Source organism: Pleurodeles waltl, chromosome 2_2 (genome assembly GCF_031143425.1).
Source record: "Pleurodeles waltl isolate 20211129_DDA chromosome 2_2, aPleWal1.hap1.20221129, whole genome shotgun sequence".
In the NCBI taxonomy this organism is placed as follows: Eukaryota; Metazoa; Chordata; class Amphibia; order Caudata; family Salamandridae; genus Pleurodeles; species Pleurodeles waltl.
The window spans coordinates 217,981,441-218,003,606 of record NC_090439.1 but is presented as its reverse complement, the minus strand read 5'-3'; the positions used below and the strand labels follow the sequence as shown (position 1 = coordinate 218,003,606).

Below are 22,166 nucleotides of genomic sequence, written 5' to 3'. Positions count from 1 at the left end.
GGATACTCAAACAGTACATTTTATTCAAAAGTGTATAATGGAAGCTTACTGCTACTTTTTTCCTTCTTCTTACAGGATGCAACATACAAGGCCATCTCCTTCAGAACCATCTCTTCAGCTGTTGCACTTATAAACATCGTGCACTCCAGAAAATAAAACTTTTCCCTCTAAGTCTTGTGAGCATGAGTTAGAAAATATGGCATTCTGAGTGTATGTTTATTAGTTGCAAAAATAAAATAACAAGCTGACTTGCTCTTTGCTTCTAGGCCTTTCACGTGCACCTCACATTTACAACATCTGACTGCAAAAAGCAATATCAAGTCAATATGCTTTACACTAAACCAGGCCCGTATTGTATGCAATACACAAACAACGCTGTCTCATCCATAGGTAGAGAGTATTACAAGGAGGAAGAATATTTAAGTATTGGATTAGCAAAGTGCCATCAATGCTGACCTACAGAGTGATAAATCCATATGTCATTTTTACAGCAAAGTCTTTAAGCACAGAATTAGCAAGTGCCATCCATGCCTAGCTGAATAAGCAACAAATGCCTTTTACCATTCCAGGCACTTAATTACAGCTTTGAATTGCTAAAATACCATCCAAGTCAACCTCAAATGAATAAAAGCAACCCCTGACAAACGTTTTTCTCTTAGTAGAGCTTATCAGAAATCCAGACAGAAGGGTGCAACCAGAATTAGTCACAACAATACCCTTTCAGGCTTAAAATGCTGCATAACTTATGTAAGAAATAGCAGGGAACTTTGGATAGTTCCTGTGTTTAAGGCAGAGAACAACTCTACATTGAGCACTCTACAACACCACTGACACTCCAAATGTGCACACTTCAAAAGTTTGTTTTTCTAGCAGAGATTATTAAGCAATGGATTAGCACAGTGCCATCCACACTGAGCTAGAAGGTGACAGAATCTTTTGCCATTTTTTACAGCAAAGACTGTAAGCGTAGGAATAGCAAATGCTATTCACATCAAGCTAAAAAATGAAAAAAGCCTTTTAACATTCCAGGCATGGTATTACAGCTTTGGATCTGCAAACATACCATCCAAGTAAACCTGGAATGAACAAAAGCAACCCCTGACATGATTCACTCTTCTTAGATTTTCTCAGAAAGGTATAGCTTTATCCAGACACAAGGGAGAAACCAATATACATGAAAACAATGCCCATCTTGAAGTGCCACATAAATTACGCAAAAAGGGCATTGAATTCTGGGAAGTTCCAAGTTTTAGTTGAAGAGCAGCTCCTTTACATGGAACAGTTGTACTAAAAAGGGCACTCACAAAAATGAACGTAGAATGATGATGAACCTATGGAAATCAACCTGATTCCTAAGCTAAAATGAATGTATGCAGTGTATTTTGGAAACATTGTATGATGAACTGTGAAGAGTGTTTTTTGAGTTGAGCTCAGGCCCGATGGCGAGTTTGGCAGTCAGACTGCCAGTCCGCTGTGGTGGAGATCCCATGTACACCATTGATTTGGCAGTCTTTTGCATGCCCTATTATGATGCATGCAGTCGCATGTGTCAATGGAGTGGGTGCCACCTGCGAAGTGGCGAACTGCAATGTTGGCAATACGTACTCCATTGCAGTCAGGGCAGCGTGTTCCCGCCAAGCTGATTATCAAAATACAGTGGCACTGCATAGTACCATAACATTGGCCACTGGATGGAGACAAACACAACACACCTAATGTACATCTGCAAAGTGGATACACCTGCAAATCACACTATAAACACACCCCAATCCAGACCATGATCCTTTGCCACTCCACTGCATCACAACCATTTGAACACAGCATTTTGGCAAGAGAAGGCAGCCCTATTCGTATTACCCTTCCCTATTACTACTCACCACACACCTTGCCAGCACTCTTTTTTCCCATCCCTTTGTGTAGTGCTTTTGCACTACCACTGACTTTAATTTGAGGATATGTCAAGGCCCAAAAACCCACGCTTTTCAGAGTCAGAATTGACATTCATAGTGGATGAAATCATAAGAGTAGAGTCACATTTGTTAGGAGCCCAAGTCCAAAATGCCATTTTTAGTCAGAAAAGAGAAATATGGACCAGAATAGTAGACAGGGTGAATGCAATAGACACCACCTTGTGCACACAGGAGGAAATTATGAAGAGGTGGAACCTGAAGGGGAAGGTGCTTTTCCTGGCCTCCAAGCAACACTTGATGTCCAACAGGACTGGCGGTGGTCGTCCCAGCAACCCAATCAGATGGTTCCCTTGGAAGGAGAAGGTCTTGGCCATCCTGAATCCTGAAGACGTGGCGGGAATACCTGGGGGAGTAGACTCTGGTAAGTTACACCTCACTAACTGTCACCAAAGCTCAATGCCCTGTCTGCCCCCAATCCAGCTTTTGTCATTGTGTTTTCTGCCTAGTTTCCGTCATGCAATCCACAAATTAGCAGAGAGTTTGTCTTATCATTGTCAATGTGTGTTGCTGCAGATAAGATCAAATGTATCAATTACCATCACAATCTCCTTGTTGCAATGAAGTCTGTAAGTGTAGTCCCACCAAAAATCTAATTTCAGGACCTGTTATATTTGTCAATTTGTAACTAGATGGTCCATTACAAATGTAGTTTGTGAACAGATGTGTTACAACAACCGTTTTGTAAGTGTTGACAAATAGGTATTGAAATGACTACAGGTATCATGAAGCCTTGTTTTAGCAAATCAAAACATAACAAAAATGGGGTTTTGACCATTCTCACTTGTCTGACTTATCGCAACTGATGTCCTTTTCACATTGTGGGAGCAATCAACATACAATGCTCTACTCAGAGAAATTTCTGCATACTTTAAGTTGTCATAGCCTAGCAAACTGAAACAATTGATGGAATGAGTCACCTCATACCAAGTGTGTGTGTGCCAAAGTCTTGCAAGGCATGAAGCCAACAACTGTCAATTGACTTTGCACCAGTCACATGATGGCTACTGTAAAATATGCAACTAAGTTGTATGATTGCTGTATTGTATATACTTGTTAACTCTCCATTGTGTTGGCTAGAATGTTGGGGGATGACATGTTCATCCCTCACTCGAAAAGGTAAACACCACAGGACATCTAATGAGCTGCATAATTTAAGGATATGTATTTATTACATCTACAAATGTCTACTCATTACATTTAAGACCACTGAAATATATCACAATAGTAACCTCTACCTATTTTTTCTTCTCCTAGGTGTCTACTTACTGTGTCATGAAAGTTTAGGATTTGGAAAACACACATCTACCAATAACATTATCCTCTGTTTCACAACAGGTCTATCTGGCAGAACAACTGGCCAGAGCTTGCAGAAAGAGGAGACGCTCACACCACCCCACGACCAAGTCTTCAGGGATGACAACACTCCTGGTGAGCTGGATAAGGAGGATGGTGCTGGTCCATCTGGTCATCCTGGGTAGATGTCAACTGTGAGTGTCACTGGGCCCACAACAACACCTCCCACCTCCGCTATAACACATCAGCAAACATCATCCACCACAACCTGCGCACCTAACACAGTAACCACCATCATGTGGCCCCCAGTCCTGGATCTTAGTGTGACAGTCATAATCTGAGTTACAGAGGAGCCAAGAACCAGTGGGAGTGGGCACCTTGGGCCAAGGACACAGGCTTGTGGTGGGAGGAGTCATGGGAGGGTAACTGTGAGTAGGCAGAGTGAGGCCACTTGGAACACTCACACCCAGGACACCATCTGCCAAGTTTTGGGAGTCTACCAGGTGTCCCAAGCGTGATGGGCCAGGTACTTACAGAACTGAGGTAGATTAAGCCGCTGCATTGGAACATACACATTCAGATGGAGGCCCACAACTCCTCCATGGGCTCACAAATAGGGATGCTGATGGACACACCCATCTGTGCAGGGCTTTCCCAGCATCATCTACCTCTTACAATGAACCATCAACATCTGCTGCAGCCACAGAAAGGAAGGCCCCGCCATAAGAAGACACACCTTCAGACACCCCGTCCCTGCAGCTATTGCCCCCCCCCACCTCCTTACCCCATTCTGAATAGGCTAACTTTAATTGGTCTATCTCACCAGCTGGAGCCAACTCACCTAGCCCACAAAGTAATCCCTCATCAATAACACCAACAGACATACACATGGCAGTGCTACATTGTCTGATACACAGAATCATTCCAAACCATATTCGCAGCATCTGGTGGAATGTCAACAACAAATATCTGTGTAGTGCTACAAGCACCTTGCCCTACAATGAGGAGTCACATCAACAGCTACATATGCATCACACACAGCCTGGAGGGAGAATAGCATGTTTGGCCTCCACCACAACATTGTGCTGTAGCACACATATTGCATTAGGACTACCACATGACAAGAAACAAGTCAAATGATTTTATCATTACTTTCACCCCATCACTGTGCAAGCTTATCTGGTACAGGATTTTTACAACCAACGTCTGTGCATGTCATACCCAGGAACAACCATTGTCCCCATTGTACATCCCTACAGCACCACATACTCACAAATGTCACAATTCTGAGATGTCCAAAAGACATGTGAGACAATTCAGATAGTCAACTCCTGGACTACACAGTCCATGAAAAAATATCAGAGCATAACAAAGCAACACAATCACCATGGGGCATATTTAAGAGCCTCTAGCATCATTTGTTTAAAGGTAATGTGGTGTTAGAAGGCCAAAAACGCTGCACCATATTTACAAAGTGGTGCAATGCATGCATTGTGCCACTTTGTAACCCTTTGTGCTACATTATGCCTGCGCAAGGCATACTGTATGCAAAGGGAATGTTCCCTCATTAGGGGGGGATGAAAAAATGGCGCAAGAAAATCTAACAGATTTCTTTGCATCAATTTTTTTTGGCACTTTTAACGCCTGCTCAGAGCAGGCGTTAAAAGGGAGCATGCCTTTGAATACAATGGACCCCTATGTACTCTGCAGCACTAGTGGCAAAATTGTGGCACTACTCCTGCAGAGTACATCAATTGCATACAGAAAATGACGCTATTGCCACCTACCCTGCGCCATGGTGCACTGTATTTTAAATACGGCGCACACATGGTGGTGTTAGGGGGTGCTAGTAAAGTGGTGCTGCACTGTGTGCAGTACCACTTTTCCTAAATATGCTCCCATGTGCCATAACCTTGTTCAACTAACACCTTCCACCTGGATTAACCAGAGCTTGCTCTCCATGATATTTTGCCATAACATACTCCTCTCGTCATTACAACAAGAGTTTTTGTTATAGTACAAGTGATGACAAGTTACCAAAATACTTACACTCATGAGAACAAGTTGCTGATGAGATCTTACCGCAAGTCAGCTCCTTTCTCTTCGCCACTATCATCATCATCATTTGGCATTCCAGGATCCTCAAGCAGTGGCACTTCAGGGTCTCCATGCTCTGCAATATAAGGGATGTTCTGTTGCAGGGCTAGATTGTGGAGCATGGTGCAGGCCAAGGTGATCTGACACACCTTCCTGGGTGAGTAGAGGAAGGCTCCTCCAATTTTGTCCAGACAGTGGGATCTGGCCTTCAGAAGCCCAAAAGCCTGCTCCACTGGCCGCCTTGCCCTTCCATTGGCCTAATTAAAGCAGACTTCCCCAGGCATTGTAGGATTCATCAGGTCAACGCTCATCAGAAGTTTAACGTTCTGGAAAGCCAGAACCTGGAAGTTGTGGACCTTGGGGGTTCTATCGTCTGTGCAGCGTCCATTGCAGGAAGTGGTGAGAGGACCTGAGGCGCTGGGCCAGGACGATCACTGAGGTCCAGTTGGGGAGGTCCTCCCAATCAGGACAGGGCGTGCACCAGAAGCTGACCCCCTAATGGCCCGCATTCTGTCGGTGGGCTATCCTTAGCTTGATGGGAAGCTGAGGGCCCAACAGCAGCCTTAAGCGGGTAAGTACTGGCAAGAGTTGTCCATGTTACCTTACCAACTGTATGTTTTTTCAGGTAGCCATTTGCCCAACAATATTGTGGGTGTGCCATGTCCAAAGCATGAGAAGAGTTCAGAATTGTGTAGGTCTGGTAGTAGGTGCATGATGATGTTCTTTGCCTAATGTTTTTATGACCAAGAGGCCAGTAGAGTCCAGTCCACTGCCAGTTGTCTGTTTAGACCAGACACGTGGCTGAGTAAGGCTATGATCACCTCATGTTGTTTGATGTTCTGAGAGAAGGTTTTACCAGACAGACCAATTGTCTTTAATGTGTCAGGACCAATGCTTCCTCATTACTGTATCTCAGGTGATGGGAGCCATGTTACATGTGCCATACCATACAGTGCACATTTGCTGCAGTGATTAAACAGTACTTCCCATTGGTAAGTTTTGATTTTACAGTGACATGAGCAGGCAAGCCTCATTGGTGGCATCAGCATTATTGCCTACATGACACCCAGTATACCTTTCCCTGTTGCTGTGTTATCTGTAATACTGTTTCAAGGTACATTCACTGACTGGTGACATGCATCAGGGAGTAATATGTGACAATGTTGAGATCATATGTGAGTGCCTGGACTCGATTTTACAGGGCCACTGGTGTTTCATATACTAAATGGTGCAGTGTTGCGCCATCCCATCAAGGCTAAAGTGTGTCCACCTCTTCATGCCTTTGATATTCATTGACATAAAACAAACATCAAAGGTGTATGGGCTTCTAGGAATGCAATCTGAGAATTGTGTTGTTACCAGTACCAAGCTTGATTAAGGATGTTCATAGTGCCATATGTACCATTATGGTGCACGCATTTGTAGTAATCTCCCAATGTCTAGACCATTCTCAGCAGCCTACTTTCTATGCTACAAGTGATAGGTAGTCGAGAATCCTTAGAACATTTTTCATTTCACTATCTTGAAACTAGACAAATGATGAAGTATCACCAGAAAAATGAAATCACTGTGAACTGAGCCTTTGACATGATTCCCGCCACAGCACTTATTGCATCTACCTTGCTGAACAACTTGTCTATCATTACATCATGATGTTGCTTCAGATAAATCAGCATTATTGGGAATCTGGAGCTTGTATGCATGCTGTAGAGATGTCATATTGTTAGTCATCATGTCTTGTGCCATCAGTTCAGAATGGTATGCTACAAGGACCAAAGCATACAAGGTGGTCCAATGTCCGACTATATACATGAGGAGGGAGTGAATTCATGGTAAAGGTTTTGGGGGTGTTATGACATCACTGTGACCAACTATTTTCTGCTGATCCAATGTGCATGCATGTGCTCCTGCTAATGTTGAAGGCCATGTAGTGCGCCATGCAGCTGCAGTACTCTGTGCCCTTCTTTAATATTTGGTGATTATATCTGATGGTCAGGTGTGTTTATACAGATGCAATCAACCATTTTTAATGTGTCATTTAAGGTTCACCCAGGGCAAGCAAAGGAGACAGTGCCATCATCACTGTGGAAACATCTGGCCACAGTGGTTCCAGCTACGAGTCTCATGACACTGAGGGACCCAGTGGCCTAGAGGGTGCGGGGAGTGCCATGGAAGATGCTAGCTCAAGCTCTTCATCTTCTGGTCCTCCTCCAGTGGACACTCTCATGTGGTGGCAGACCCCACAGGATCTCTACCATATTCATCCATGTCTGCCACCACCAGTTCCATCAGCATCCTCCGTGCTGCTCCCCACCCAGTTGGCCGGGGCCACCTTCCTATGAGGGAGCTGGTCTCCTTTGCTCCAGGCACTTCAGCCCTTGCCCCTGTCCCCCTACTGGGCAGAGTGAGGAGGCTATTGATTTCCTGAGGACAATCTCTGTGGGTCAGACTGCCATTCTGAATGTCATACAGTGGCAAGGCAGCCATCTGCAGCAAATGGTAGCCTACGTGAAAAGCATTTATAGTTCAATGTCTGGCCTACAGATATCTTTTCCGGCTCTGGCCTCCCCCCCTCTGTCCCGCCTCCCATCTCCCACAAACTAGTGTCCATCCCCACACCATTACCATATTTCCCCAGCTGTTGAAAGCACACATGCACATTTAAACTCACACACCCATACAGACTCAAGCAGCATATCCACACAGAAAAAAAAACAAGAAAAAAAACAGGTACGCATCCAAACATAGAGACACTTCATACACCACCACCACAGACTTCGTCACTTGCATTACCATTACAGCCACCACTGAAAACCCCACATCCACTTGCTCACAAGACTACCCCATCACATCCACGCACAGCACATCTAGCACTTTGCACACAACACACACCCACCACAACATCCACGGCCAGTGCTGACAACACCACACTCACATTCACCTCCCTCAGTCACATCCATTCATACACCACACACAACCACACCTGCAGTCACCATCACATCAATATTCTCCACAACCACCACTTCCACAGCAGCAAGCACCACTGACACACCATCCACCTAATACACTTCAAAAAACACATTCACACAAGCAAGCACCCAACAAACACAATGTTTAGTTGGCACACCCATAATTGCAGCACATTCACCAGACGCACATGCAGCTGCATCCACAACAGTCTCAAGCACATCAGACTTTATCACTCACTCTCTCTTCAATACTTTATCCCTTCCCAAACCCACTCCTAAGTTCCCTTTTGAGGATCATTTCTTTTCCCTGGCCCTGACCCCTCCCAAACCTCATACACCAACTCCCAAAAAAGTTCCCACCCCTCCCACACCCAAGACCATCTATCAATCCACCCCTTTTTTCTTCCCAACACACCACTTCCCATACCAAGTCCACCCCCCCAACCCAATATCCACCTCTGAAATTATATATTAGGGGTACCTGCCATACCCAATGTATGCCCTTTTGTGAGGAAATTACTTGGCAGTGTCTGATGAGGCATGTTTTGTGGCACAGCACTGTGCACACAACATTGTGTTGGGACTGGTCATTGGCCTTTGTATCATGAGTTCATTTTTGATTCATTCACAATTATAAAGAATTTTTGCTGAAACACATTGGCCCTTGTTTTACTTTTCCCTGCTACTTTTGGGAGCATCAAAATGTGACAACAGTTTGATTGTGACGCAATGTTATTGTGTCTACACATTATGGAAGGTTATGCTCTATATATGTTTATGAAATACCTTGTTATGGATATGCGCACATTTAATGGTATGTGTTGTGGGTGGACGTTTCTGGGCAGGTATTCACCATGGTGTGAGCACTTGCCCCACCTGATTTCTGTGCTTTGTAACATTGGGATGTGGGACTGCAGGTGTGTTATTTCCCCCCTTTAAAGGTGATCAATGTGACCAGGTTTGTATATTTTAATTTTGCTACCAGTACAGGCTTGCATAGGTTAAGGGGCACTGTTGCATGGATGTATATGTGGGATGTCTCCAAATTGGGCAAGACATTGTTTTGTGTGGTATTACAAATGGTAAAGGGTTCAGCTAGTCTTGTGCATTGTCAACTTAATTTGTCTTGCACTTAATCCTATGATGTATGTTAGTTATGTGTTGACTGTGTGCAAGTTAGTCATTTATTAATTCACATCTGGAGGGTGGTTGGTTAACATGGCTTTTTGTCTTCTTTTTGTGATATGTGCCCATTGCTTTCTGTGTAGCTTACACCCACTGTAGTTGTATGTGAGGAATGCAGTTACTGATGAGTTTCTTCAGATATCTTCCACTTCCACATTGGACACATATGCATGACACTTGGTGATGTTATTGGATGTCCATGCTATTCTTTAAGACAGGGGGCGTGTACAGAAACATTTTGGGGGCATGGGCAAAACAGACTGTGGCCCAGGGACCCAGACTTTCAGGGGACCCCCTCAATTAGATGACCCTCTTCTGCAGAGGGTGTTTCCATGGTAGGTGTAATATTTAGGATAGCATTTTACAAATGGGATTCTTTGATGTGCCTGGTGTGTGAGAGTCTATTGCAGTAATGTAGCACAGAAGGTGTGTTTCAGTTTCATGCAACATCCCTACTTATGTTTGTCTGTCAATACTGGACCTATCCTGTGAGAAGTTGAAGGGAGCCCCATGTAAACTCCCTGACCGTCGTTGGCCAGGAGTTTCACTTGGCTCCACCAGCCTGCCCCGTGCCCCTGACACTGTCGACTGCCGCCCGGACAGCAGTTCGAGGCCCTCCTGCACCCGCCTGAACCTCATCCCTGGTGCTAAGTGGTAGGCTTTCCTGCTGCCCTCGCGTACGTAATTTAAATCTTTTTGTGTTAACCTTTAATCTGCTTTACTGTCTCTAAATGTTTCCGCTAGTTTTGTTTTTTTCCCCTTGTTTACTATTTCACATTGTGCTCTGTGTATTTTTACTGCTGCTAGTTTTGTTTTTGCCGTGTTCACTGTTTCACATTGTGCTCTGTGTATTTTTACTGCCTTTCGTCTTTTGCCTTAGTTTTTCTTGCCATTAGTTGTTTTTCCGTGTTTCCCAACGCGTCTCTGCCCCCCTGCCCTCCCCCTGTTTTAGCTCTCCCGGGCCTCCCACCACCTGTTTCCTCAGCACTGGCTCCGGCCGATCTCTGTTTCCCCTGCCGCTGCCTCCCCTGCGGCCCCGGCCCCCGCGCACACCCATTGGTCCTCCCTCCTCCCAGCTACTCTACCCTCCCACCCCACCTTCATAATGGCGGCCGCTGCGTGGAGCCCTGTGTAAACTCCCTGACCGTCTTTGGCCAGGAGTTTCACTTGGCTCCACCAGCCTGCCCCGTGCCCCTGACACTGTTGACTGCTGCCCGGACAGCAGTTCGAGGCCCTCCTACACCCGCAGGCTCCCGCCTGCACCTCATCCCTGGTGCCTAGTGGTAGGCTTTCCTGCTGCCCTCGCATAAGTAATTTAATTCTTTTTGTGTTAACCTTTAATCTGCTTTACTGTCTCTAAATATTGCCGCTAGTTTTGTTTTTTTCCCCTTGTTTACTATTTCACATTGTGCTCTGTGTATTTTTACTGCCGCTAGTTTTGTTTTTGCCGTGTTCACTGTTTCACATTGTGCTCTCTGTATTTTTACTGCCTTTCATCTTTTGCCTTAGTTTTTCTTGCCATTAGTTGTTTTTCCGTGTTGCCCAACGTGTCTCTGCCCCCCTGCCCCCCCCCTGTTTTAGCTCTCCCGGGCCTCCCACCACCCGTTTCCTCAGCACTGGCTCCGGCCGATCTCTGTTTCCCCTGCCGCTGCCTCCCCTGCGGCCCCGGCCCCGCGCACACCCATTGGCCCTCCCTCCTCCCAGCTGCTCTACCCTCCCACCCCACCCTCTTAATGGCGGCCGCTGCGCGGAGCCCTGTGTAAACTCCCTGACCGTCTTTGGCCAGGAGTTGCACTTGGCTCCACCAGCCTTCCCCCGTGCCCCTGACACTGTCGACTGCTGCCCGGACAGCAGTTCGAGGCCCTCCTACACCCGCAGGCACCCGCCTGCAACTCATCCATGGTGCCTAGTGGTAGGCTTTCCTGCTGCCCTCGCATAAGTAATTTAATTCTTTTTGTGTTAACCTTTAATCTGCTTTACTGTCTCTAAATACTGCCGCTAGTTTAGTTTTTTTCCCCTTGTTTACTATTTCACATTGTGCTCTGTGTATTTTTACTGCCGCTAGTTTTGTTTTTGCTGTGTTCACTGTTTCACATTGTGCTCTGTGTATTTTTTTAGTGCCTTTCGTCTTTTGCCTTAGTTTTTCTTGCCATTAGTTGTTTTTCCGTGTTGCCCAACGCTTCTCTGCCCCCCTACCCCCCCCGTTTTAGCTCTCCCTGGACTCCCACCACCAGTTTCCTCAGCACCGGCTCAGGCCGATCTCTGTTTCTCCTGCCGCTGCCTCCCCTGCGGCCCCGGCCCCCGCGCACACCCATTGGCCCTCCCTCCCTCCTCCCAGCTGCTCTACCCTCCCACCCCACCCTCTTAATGCCGGCCGCTGCGCGGAGCACTGTGTAAACTCCCTGACCGACTTTGGTCAGGAGTTTCACTTGGCTCCACCAGCCTGCTCCGTGCCCCCGACACTGTTGACTGCTGTCCGGACCGCAGTTCGAGGCCCTCCTACACCCGCAGGCACCCGCCTGCACCTCATCCCTGGTGCCTAGTGTTAGGCTTTCCTGCTGCCCTCGCGTAAGTAATTTAATTATTTTTGTGTTAATCTTTAAACTGCTTTACTTTCTCTAAATATTGCCGCTAGTTTTGTTTTTTTCCCCTTGTTTACTATTTCACATTGTGCTCTGTGTATTTTTACTGCCTCTCGTCTTTTGCCTTAGTTTTTCTTGCCGTTAGTCGTTTTTCCGTGTTGCCCAACGCGTCTCTTCCCGTCTGAACCCCCCCCGTTTTAGCAATCGTTTTTGCTCTCCTGGCCTCCCACCGCCCGTTTCCTCAGCACCGGCACCGGCCGGTCTCTGTTTCCCCTGCCACTGCCTCCCCTGCGGCCCCGCCCCTGCGCACACCCATTGGTCCTACCTCCCTACTCCCAGCTGCTCCACCCTCCCACCCCACCCTCTTAATGGTGGCTACTGCTCGGAGCCCCGTGTAAACTCCCTGACCGTCTTTGGCCAGGAGTTTCACTTTGCTCCACCAGCCTGCCCCTGACACTGTCGACTGCCGCCCAGACAGCAGTTCGAGGCCATCCTCCACCCGCAGGCACCCTCCTGCGCCTCATCCCTGGTGCCTAGTGGTAGGCTTTCCTGATGCCCTCGCGTAAGTAATTTCATTCTTTTTGTGTTAGCCTTTAATCTGCTTTACTGTCTCTACATATTGCCGCTAGTTTTGTTTTTTTGCTGTGTTCACTATTTCACATTGTGCTCTGTGTATTTTTACTGCCTTTCGTCTTTTGCCGTAGTTTTTCTTGCTGTTAGTTGTTTTTCCGTGTTGCCCAACGCGTCTCTGCTCCCCCCCAGTCCCCCTTGTTTTAGCTCTCGTTTTTGCTCTCCCGGCATCCAACGGCCCGTTTCCTTAGCACTGGCTCCAGCCGGTCTCTATTTCTCCTGCCCCTGCCTCCCCTGCGGCCCTGCCCCCGCACACCCATTGGCCCTCCCTCACTCCTCCCAGCTGCTCCACCCTCCCACCCCACCCTCTTAATGGTGGCCATGTTCAGCAGGCGCGCCAGAGGCAAGCCCATCTGCGCCCGTCCGTGCCTGGACCGCGCCCAGCGCCAGTCCCCCTGGTCCCCCCAGCCCAGATCCCCCCAGACAACACTACTGCACAAACACACTCCAATCCCTCAACCCAGGACCACGCCCCGCCTGCACCCAAACCAACCCCAGACACACACACAGGGACCCTTCACTTGTTACGCCTGCCGATTCTCCTGCTCCACCTTTTACATCACTAACTCCCACACGCCCCACACCAACCCCAGTGCTCACCACATCAAACACCACAATCTCTTTTATTTTTTTTAAATATATTTATTGGTTTTATTTTTCAAAATATGATACAAATTGTTCAATTTGCAACCACAGGATAAACCAAAACAGTGGCTAATTATCTAAGTCATGAAACAGTTACACACCCCCCCAATATGCACTTCATGGAACACTTCTAATCTTGCAGTATCATTTCTGGCTGCACCCTCCATAGGTTTATCCTTCATTGTTTATTTTATATAGGCATTCGTTTGAGACCAGTGTGGATCTTGCTTTGCGTGCATGGGTTCCCTAAATGTCTGAGGGGGGCATCAACTAGATTAGTGAATGCGGGTGGCTCCCCTGGTTTTCTGCTCCCCGCGTCACGCCAAAACTGTGGTGACATAGGTTTAGTGGGCGATTATTACTAGAGAGATGGGAGGAGAAGATGTGTGTACGCTGTGTTGCCTGGGTGTCCTATGAATTTTGTTTCCGTGATGGGGGGTGCAGGGGAATTTATGCTGTGGTTGTTGCGGATACGCGCGCCCCAATTCAAGGAGGCTTCTCATCGTTTTTGGCCTCCAGCTTTGTTACCATATCCTCCCAGGTAGAGCATCCTGTGTGTTGTCGCCCTTCGCGCACCATTCTTTTTAGTACCTGATATTCAGTGCGAGCCCAGCGTATTATTAGAGAGTGCCAGGATTTCAGATCAGGAGCCTTAGAGGCTTTCCAATGCATTGCTATTAACCTTTTGTACATTAAAAAGGCCAGGTCTATAAATTTGTGTAAATGTCTTTGTTTTTTTGGTCTCTTCCTAAGTCCCAGCAGGCAGGACCCAGGGTCTGCTACCAGTGCAATTCCCGTTAGTCCAGATACCTCCTCTACCACCTCCACCCAGGCCGTTTGCATATTCGGGCAATCCCATACCATGTGGTAAAAGGGTGCTGACGGCAATCTGCATCTGGGGCATATTGATACTGCATCAGGGAACATGCGCTTTATTCTGGCTGGGGAGAGATATGTTTGATGCGTGTAATTGAATTGGGTGTATCTAAATCTGGGATTCCTTGACACACCCCTGATGTGGGACAGGGCCTTGGGCCAGTCTTCCAGTGGGATCGGGGTGGGGAGTACTGCATTCCATCTACCCCATGCTTTCCCTATCTGTGTATCAGGGGTCTTGTTGAGGATTCTATATAGATTGGATATTGTTTTTGTTTGATCACTATATTGTAGAAGCTGGTGAAGCACAGGGGAGATCTCTGGTTCCGAGGTGCCTATTCCCCATATTTTTCTGATTTCGTGACATACGGCATGATATGTCAGGAACTGTCCCGGATTTATCTCCGTGAGGGCCTGGAGGGCCTCGAACGTCATTAATTTACCGTCTTCATAGCAATCCTCTACGGTCAGTATTCCTGCTTCATTCCACAGCTTTACAGCTTGCATTCTAGCTGCATTTCCCACCAATAGGTAATTTAGCGGTACGTGTGGAGAGTATGGGAGCTTATCCGCTCTGTTTTGCACATATCTGGCCCAGCACGCATGCGCGGCTGCAAGCAATGGGTTGACCAGTGCCACTTTGGGGGGCTTTGTCGACAGCCAATTTAAAAGGGGAGTCCCGCTCTGCCGAGGCTCTAGGCTCGTAGGTTCCGCTTGCTCCGGTCTGTGGATCCAATATTGGACCCATTGAAGTTGTGCGGCTGCGTAGTATTTTTCAAAATTCGGAGTTCCTAGGCCACCGTTATCCAGCGGGCGTTGTAGTGTGGATAGCGCCACTCGCGCTCTGCCACCTCCCCAAATGAGCTGCAGCAATGCTGTGTTTAGATTGCTAAAGAAGCTTTTGGGAATGATTATCGGCAGGGCCGCAAAATAATATAGAAGCCTAGGTAGAATCAACATATTAGCAATCGCCACCTTGCCGGGTGGCGAGAGAGGGAGCTTGTTCCAGAATTGTAGGGAGCCTTTTATAGATGTTAGCGCCTTCCCCAGGTTCCCATCTCTTAAGTCTTCCGTGGCATGGTATATGTTTATCCCTAGGTATTTAAATGTTGTAGGGCACCACTTAAGGTGTCCTACCTCTGGGGGATCATGGTTGTTGGGAGCCCTTTTTACCAGGGGAAAGACACACGATTTCTCCCAGTTTACCACAAGGCCAGACAGGCCTCCAAATTCAGCCAATAAAGATATTACGGGTGGGATAGCTGCACAACCGTTCCTGATATATATCAAAGCATCATCTGCATATAATGAAATCGTGTGATGTAACCCATTCCTAATAATTCCCCATTCGTGCTCCATGAGGCGAACTTTTGCCGCTAACGGTTCCATTGCTATGGCAAACAGTAGCGGGGATAAGGGGCATCCCTGCCGTGTCCCCCTAAAAATCGGGAAACTATCAGAAATCACCCCGCCTGATTTCACCCTCGCGCTCAGGTTAGAGTACAATGTCCGAACCCAGCGGATGTAATTAGGGCCTATTCCCATACGGGCCATCGTGGCCAACAGGAAGTCCCACTCGAGCGTATCAAAGGCCTTTTCTATGTCTAATGAGAGCACCATTTCCTCCTGTGCATTCTTGGGGGTATCTCCTATTATGCCCAGCAATCTTCGAATATTTAGGAAGGTGTTACGCTTGGGGATGAAGCCACTTTGATCTGCATGTATCAATAAGTGCATGAGGGGAGCTAACCTGTTGCCCAATATTTTGCCTAATATTTTGCAGTCTGTATTTAACAGCGATAGTGGTCTATAAGATTTCACATCCGTGTGATCTCGACCCTGTTTAGGGAGTACCACTATCATAGCTTCCCTTTGAGATATGGGTAAGCTTTCTTTGGTCCACGCCTCCTGGAACACTTCTAGCAGATGGGATTTCAGGCTGGGTAAATAGGCTTTGTAATACTCCGAAGGGAGGCCATCCGCGCCGGGCGCTTTGTTCCTGGGCAGCTGTGCAAGGGCTAGTTCTATTTCTGCTGTTGTTATAGGGGTTTCAATTCCATCTCTATCTGTTTGTGGTAGTTGGGGTAGGAAGGAGTCCGCCAAAAAGGCCTCTAGTTGTGTAGCTGTGCACGAAGTACGTTTAGTGTATAAGTTAGAGTAGTAATTCCTAAACGCCTCGTTTATTTCTGCTTGTGTAGTAGCCACCTCTTGCGCGCCCACCCGGATGGCCCCTATCGGAGCCTGCTGTCTGTCCTCGCGGAGTAGCCACGCTAGCATTCTGCTTGATCTATCGCCTTCCGTTTGCAACCTGGTTAAGTAATATTTATAGTCGTGGCAGCGGAGCCTGCTATCTGCCTCATTGTATTTTAAGCGCTTTTCTTTAAGGACAGTGCTGGTAATTTCCCCCCGTGCTACCGCTTTTTCCGCAATCCTCAGCTCCTTCTCGAGTTTGCTAATTTCTGTCTGTAAGGAGCGTCTCACTCCCCACGTAGTGGACATACATACTCCACGGGCCACTACCTTGTGGGCATCCCATTCTATCGCCCGGGTTGTTGCAGACATAGCGTTTAATTCCCAATATTGGCCTATAGATTTCCCCAAAGTTGCAGTGAATGCTTGATCTTGTAGAGCCTCCGCCTGGAATCTCCAAGTGGGAATTACCTGGCGTGCCCTGCCCCAGTTCAGAGTTGCCCGCAGAGGCGCATGGTCCGAGACTGTCTTTGCCAAGTATTCGGATTCAGTGATCAGCGCCCCTATTTCGCGGGTGCCCCATATTATGTCAATTCTAGTGTGGGTGTTGTGTGGGGCCGAATAAAATGAATATTCTTTTTGCTCTGGATGGCCTAACCGCCATACATCATATAGGCCCATAACATTTGCCCATTCTTGCAGGGGACTTACGAGCTTCCTGTTAATTGATGCGCACTGGTGGGCGCTGGTTCTGTCTAATGCTGCTGCTGGGGTGCTGTTAAAATCACCTCCCCAGATGGCTGGTGACATGGGGTGGGTCAGCAACGTTGGGGTGAGAGTGGTAAGAAAGCCTGTGATGCCACTGTTGGGGGCGTATACCCCGATCACAGCCATTTGTCTACCATCTAATCTGCCCTCTATTACTGTGTACCTCCCTCCCTGGTCTATCTTGTGTGTTGACATGAGGAATGGAACTCCCGCTGCTATCCAAATCAGCACCCCTCTCGCAAAGGTCGAATATGTTGTGCCTATCAACTGGCCCCCCCACTTCACGCGCATGTCTCGTAAATCCCCCTTTAGCATATGTGTCTCTTGCAAAATAGCGATGTGCACTCCTAGTCTCTTAAGTCGAGCATGCACTCTAGCCCGTTTGCTCGGCGTCCCAAGGCCCCTGACATTCCATGTTAGTATAATATACTGGTTCCCCATGTTGCTTTTAGAAGACATCTTGTAGGGTGCAGGGGGTATGTTGCTGTATTGTGGGCCTGGGTTTTAATATTGGCCCTCCTGGTCTCTGCCTTTCTGCTGCTAACATTTAGATATAGCGGGTGCAGGTCCATCTTTAGTGCATTAAGTAATTCCGATCGCTGCATTTCTACTAAACTACTAATCCCCACCCCCCTAATTAAGCCCCCTATACTACTTGCAGCTACAGTGAAACTACAAAACTTAAATATGTGTAACATAACTTTTATCCAGTTGGATTTGCTTAGTGGGATTCTCATATCTTACAGATGTGGCTCTTGTAAGGGGCTCACATCATGCCGCAGACTGAGTCTGCCAATATCTTCAGGTGCCCCCCCTTGGCATATTTCCGTTCCCTCTGACCCCGCCCACCCGCCACATGCCACCTGTTTGTGCCCCAAATCACTTAGCTTAGTATTTATATCAAAGATGTATATTGTTGGTAGCACTTTATCCCCACAACTCGGCAGTGTCGTGGAGTCTCTGTAAGTTGTCCAGTTGCAATCGCCATCCCTAGTGTTCACTCTGGACCTGAGCAAATAATTTATAGATCATCGGCAGATCTCAGGGTGACCTTCGGCCCACCTAGTTCTCCTGTTACCGTGGATGCGGAGCTGGCTGTGTCTGAATCCGGTTCCAGCTCCACCAGTCCGTCAGGAGTTATACTGCTGCTTTGCATGTGTAACGGTGTCTCTTTAAGCACTTTTGCTCTTTCCTCTGCTGCTTGCCGGTCATTGGGCTGGCCTCTGGTGCGCCGTTTGGATCGCTTCCCTGCAGTGGATCTCCCCCGTTTCTCGTCCCCCTCTGCATCTTCCCGGGGGTATGCAAGGCCCTTAGCATGGAGCCATGTCCAGGCGTCCTCGGTGCTGGTGAATATATGGGTACGGTCCTCCATCACTACTCTTAATTTGGCTGGAAAGAGCAGGGCATATTTTATGTTCTGTTCTCGTAAGCGTTGCTTGATTTTAACAAACGAATTACGCTGATTCTGCACCTCTTGCGTGAAGTCTGGGTAGGCATTGATATTCGAGTCTTCATACTTGAACGGGCCCTTATTGCGGAATTGTTGCAATATTGCGTCTCGATCTCTGTAGTTTAAGAACCTGGCAATCAATGGTCTGGGGGACTGGCCGTGGCTGGAGGCCTACCCGGGACTCTGTAAGCCCTTTCAACTGAGAAAAACTTGGATGGAGCCCCATTTAACACCTCCTTGATTAGCCACTGCTCTAGGGAAATTTCTGATTCCGGTTGACGCATACTTTCCGGAAAGCCCAGAAATCTCACGTTATTTCGGCGCGCCCTGCTCTCCATTTCCTCGGATCTTCTCCAGAGTATCTTCAGCTCTTCATCCATGCGCTGAATTTGTTTTTGGTTCCCTTGCGCTATTGGAGTTAGTTCCGCTATTTCCGCTTCAGTTGTTTTTACTTTTTCGGCTAGGCTACGATGATCCACTCGTAGGAGATTCAAGTCTTGCGCGAATGCATCAATTCTGCCCTCCAGGGATGACTTAGTGTCCAGTATTGCCTGCAATACTTTCTCGAACTGAGCAGAATGCGCTAGAAGTGTGTTTTCCAGAGATTGTAGGGATGGGCCAAATTGTTGATCTGTAGGCGTTATCACTTGGGTAGTTCGATCTGGGTTCTTGGTTGACTTGGCTCTACCGGCCATTTTGGCTGTTATGAGATTGCCTCCCAATCTGCAGAGACTTCGCTCTGGTGGGCTTGCAGTTAGGTAGCAAAGCAAAGGAGCATCCAGTCCTAGTTTGGTTTATTATGGCCTGTGTGTTCAATGACAAATACTGCAGTCATTGATGAATTCAATGTTCTAACTATACGTTCCCGTGGGGCTGTCCACCGGGCCCACTGAGATGCGTAGAGGATGCAATTGTTAGGGGAGAACACTTGTTTCTTCTTGTGTGGCGGCAGGGCTTGGTGCCAGAGGTTTCCCTCAGATAGAGGGGAGGATTGCTGGACGGTCGGGTGAGGCGCCGAGACGCGGGAGAAATCACGGGTTGAGGCGCTCGCGGGGTGCTGCGAATATACCTTGTGCAGCTAGAAACATTTGCGGCAGGGACCCACCGCTAGGAAGTCCAGGGCAGGCCACACAGCCACAGTCCAGCCCAGCCATCCATTCTGCGTTTGTTGAATAAGCTGTGCTCCCAGGAGCACGCAATCCGCATCTATCTTGCCCAGTTGCGAGGATGGAGCGGTGGGGTGAAGGGGGGGGGGCGCTTGCCATTCCCAAGGTTTACCTCCTCCGTATAATTTTGGTGTTCCCCTCCTCGTAGGCACCCTCCTCACCTTATACTTTAATTTTTCTTTTTTTTTCCTTGAAATTAAGATATTTCTGCACCTGGAATCCCCGCTGCCTGCTGGGCCGCCGCCGCTTCGCCTCTACTCTACCGGGCCTCTCCACTGTTCCTCTGCTGCTTTCATCCGTGCTGGTCGGCGAGATCTAAAATGGCGCCCCAGCTCCTCGAGTCGGTGTCCCGGGGCGCCCAGCAGGATAAACTGTACGGTCCTCTTCTGGACGCGTCACTTCTGCTCTCCCAATCGCGGGCAGGCGGGGAGGCAGGAGGCGGCCGCGCCCGACGAGAGCGCGACCGGGGCTGCAGCCGCAGCTCCCCCCGCCCCGCGCTGCACCCGACGCGGACAGACAAGTCCCAATCTCGCCTCACACGTGGTCCGGGGAGCGCTCGCAGCGTGACTTGGGTGCCCCGGTCTCCCCCAGCCACGCCGCCGTCCCGGCCGTCACTGCCAGGCCACTGGGGGGGCACCTTCCAGGATGTAACGGAGTGGCCGGGGACGGAGCGCTCGGGTCAAGCAACAGTCCCGGCCGCCATTTTGGCTCCTCTAAACACCACAATCTCAACGCAGCAGACTCCCGCACAGCCCCCGCACACCCCAACAGGCCCCACCACAAAAAAAAACACAACCCGAACAAACTCCACGACAACACCACCACAACCCACAGCAACACCACAACCCCCCCACACCAACACCATTGCCCATCACAACAACAACACCCCCCACAACCATCTCAACTGCTTACTCCTAAACACCCGCTCCCTACACAAGCATGCCATAGAACTCTGGGACCTCATCACACTCACCTGACATCATCTTCCTCACGGAAACCTGGACGAACCACTCATCTGAGCCCGACATAGCCATAGCCACAGCCACCCCTGATGGGTACAAGCTCCAACACAAAGACCGCCTAAACAAACCAGGAGGTGGCATCGCCATCCTGCACAAAGACACCATTAAGGTCACCACCAACACACAGGACACCCTAGACAGGGCAGAACATATGCACTTCCTAATCCACATAAACAACACCACCCTCAGAGGTACACTCATATACAGACCCCCAGGGCCACGCCCCACCTTCTGTGACACCATCGCTGACATCATCAGCCCTCATGCCCTCACCTCCACAGACTCCATCCTCCTCGGTGATTTCAACTTTTACCTGGAGAACCCACAAGACCACAACTCCTCATCCCTCCTAGACAACCTCACCAACCTCCGACTAAAACAACTGGTCACAGCACCCACCCACTCAGCAGGACACACACTAGACGCAATTTTCACTTTGAGCCAACACATAACCTACACTCACACCACTGAACTCCACTGGGCTGACCACCACTGCGTCCACTTCTTCTCCAAACCCCCCCACACACCACCACCAACACACCACACCCTACCGCAGATGGGACAAGATCCCCACAGAACACCTGAACTCCCAACTTGCGCAGAACCCCCCCCACACCAACGACCCCAACACTGTTGCCCACAACCTCGCAAAATGGATCACTAACTGCGCAGACTCACTCACCCCCGTCAGAAAAAACATCACCACCAGCAACATCAAGAACGCCCCATGGTACACCATTGAACTCCAAGACTCCAAGCGTAAATGCCGCAAAGCAGAGAAAGCCTGGCGAGAGGAACCCTCAACCACTAATTTTGCCACCTTCAAAACCTCCATACGCAATCACCACCAACTCATACGCACCACCAAAAGAGCATACTGCAAGGAACGCATAGACAGTAACTCCCACAACAGCAAAGAACTCTTTACCATCACCAAAGAGCTCTCAAAACCCAAAGCCCGCAACATAGACCCCACGCACACACAACTCCTCTGCAACTCCCTCTCAAACCATTTACACCTCAAAATCCTAGCCATACACAACATTTTCAAACCACACACACCCACCACACACCTCGGACTCGTCCAACACAGACCCCCACACACACCCCCAACCTACTAATCACCTGGGCCCCAACCACTGATGAAGAAACGATTAATTCCATCCACTCTGGATCCCCCTCCGACCCCTGCCCCCATCGCATTTGCAACAAAGCCAGCCCAACCATCGCCCCCAAGCTTTGCGACATAATCAACAGCTCATTCGACACTCCCACCTTCCCAGACCCCTGGAAGCATGCAGAAGTCACTGCACTCCTAAAAAA

The 22,166-nt window shown here is 48.5% G+C and overlaps 1 protein-coding gene across 29 annotated transcripts in view; it reads right to left on the bottom strand.

Moving 5' to 3' along the window:
- CTNND2 (catenin delta 2) overlaps positions 1-22,166 on the bottom strand; it is a 3,139,673-nt gene that overhangs the window by 1,802,749 nt on the left and 1,314,758 nt on the right. The gene's annotated exons all lie outside the window — the stretch shown is intronic.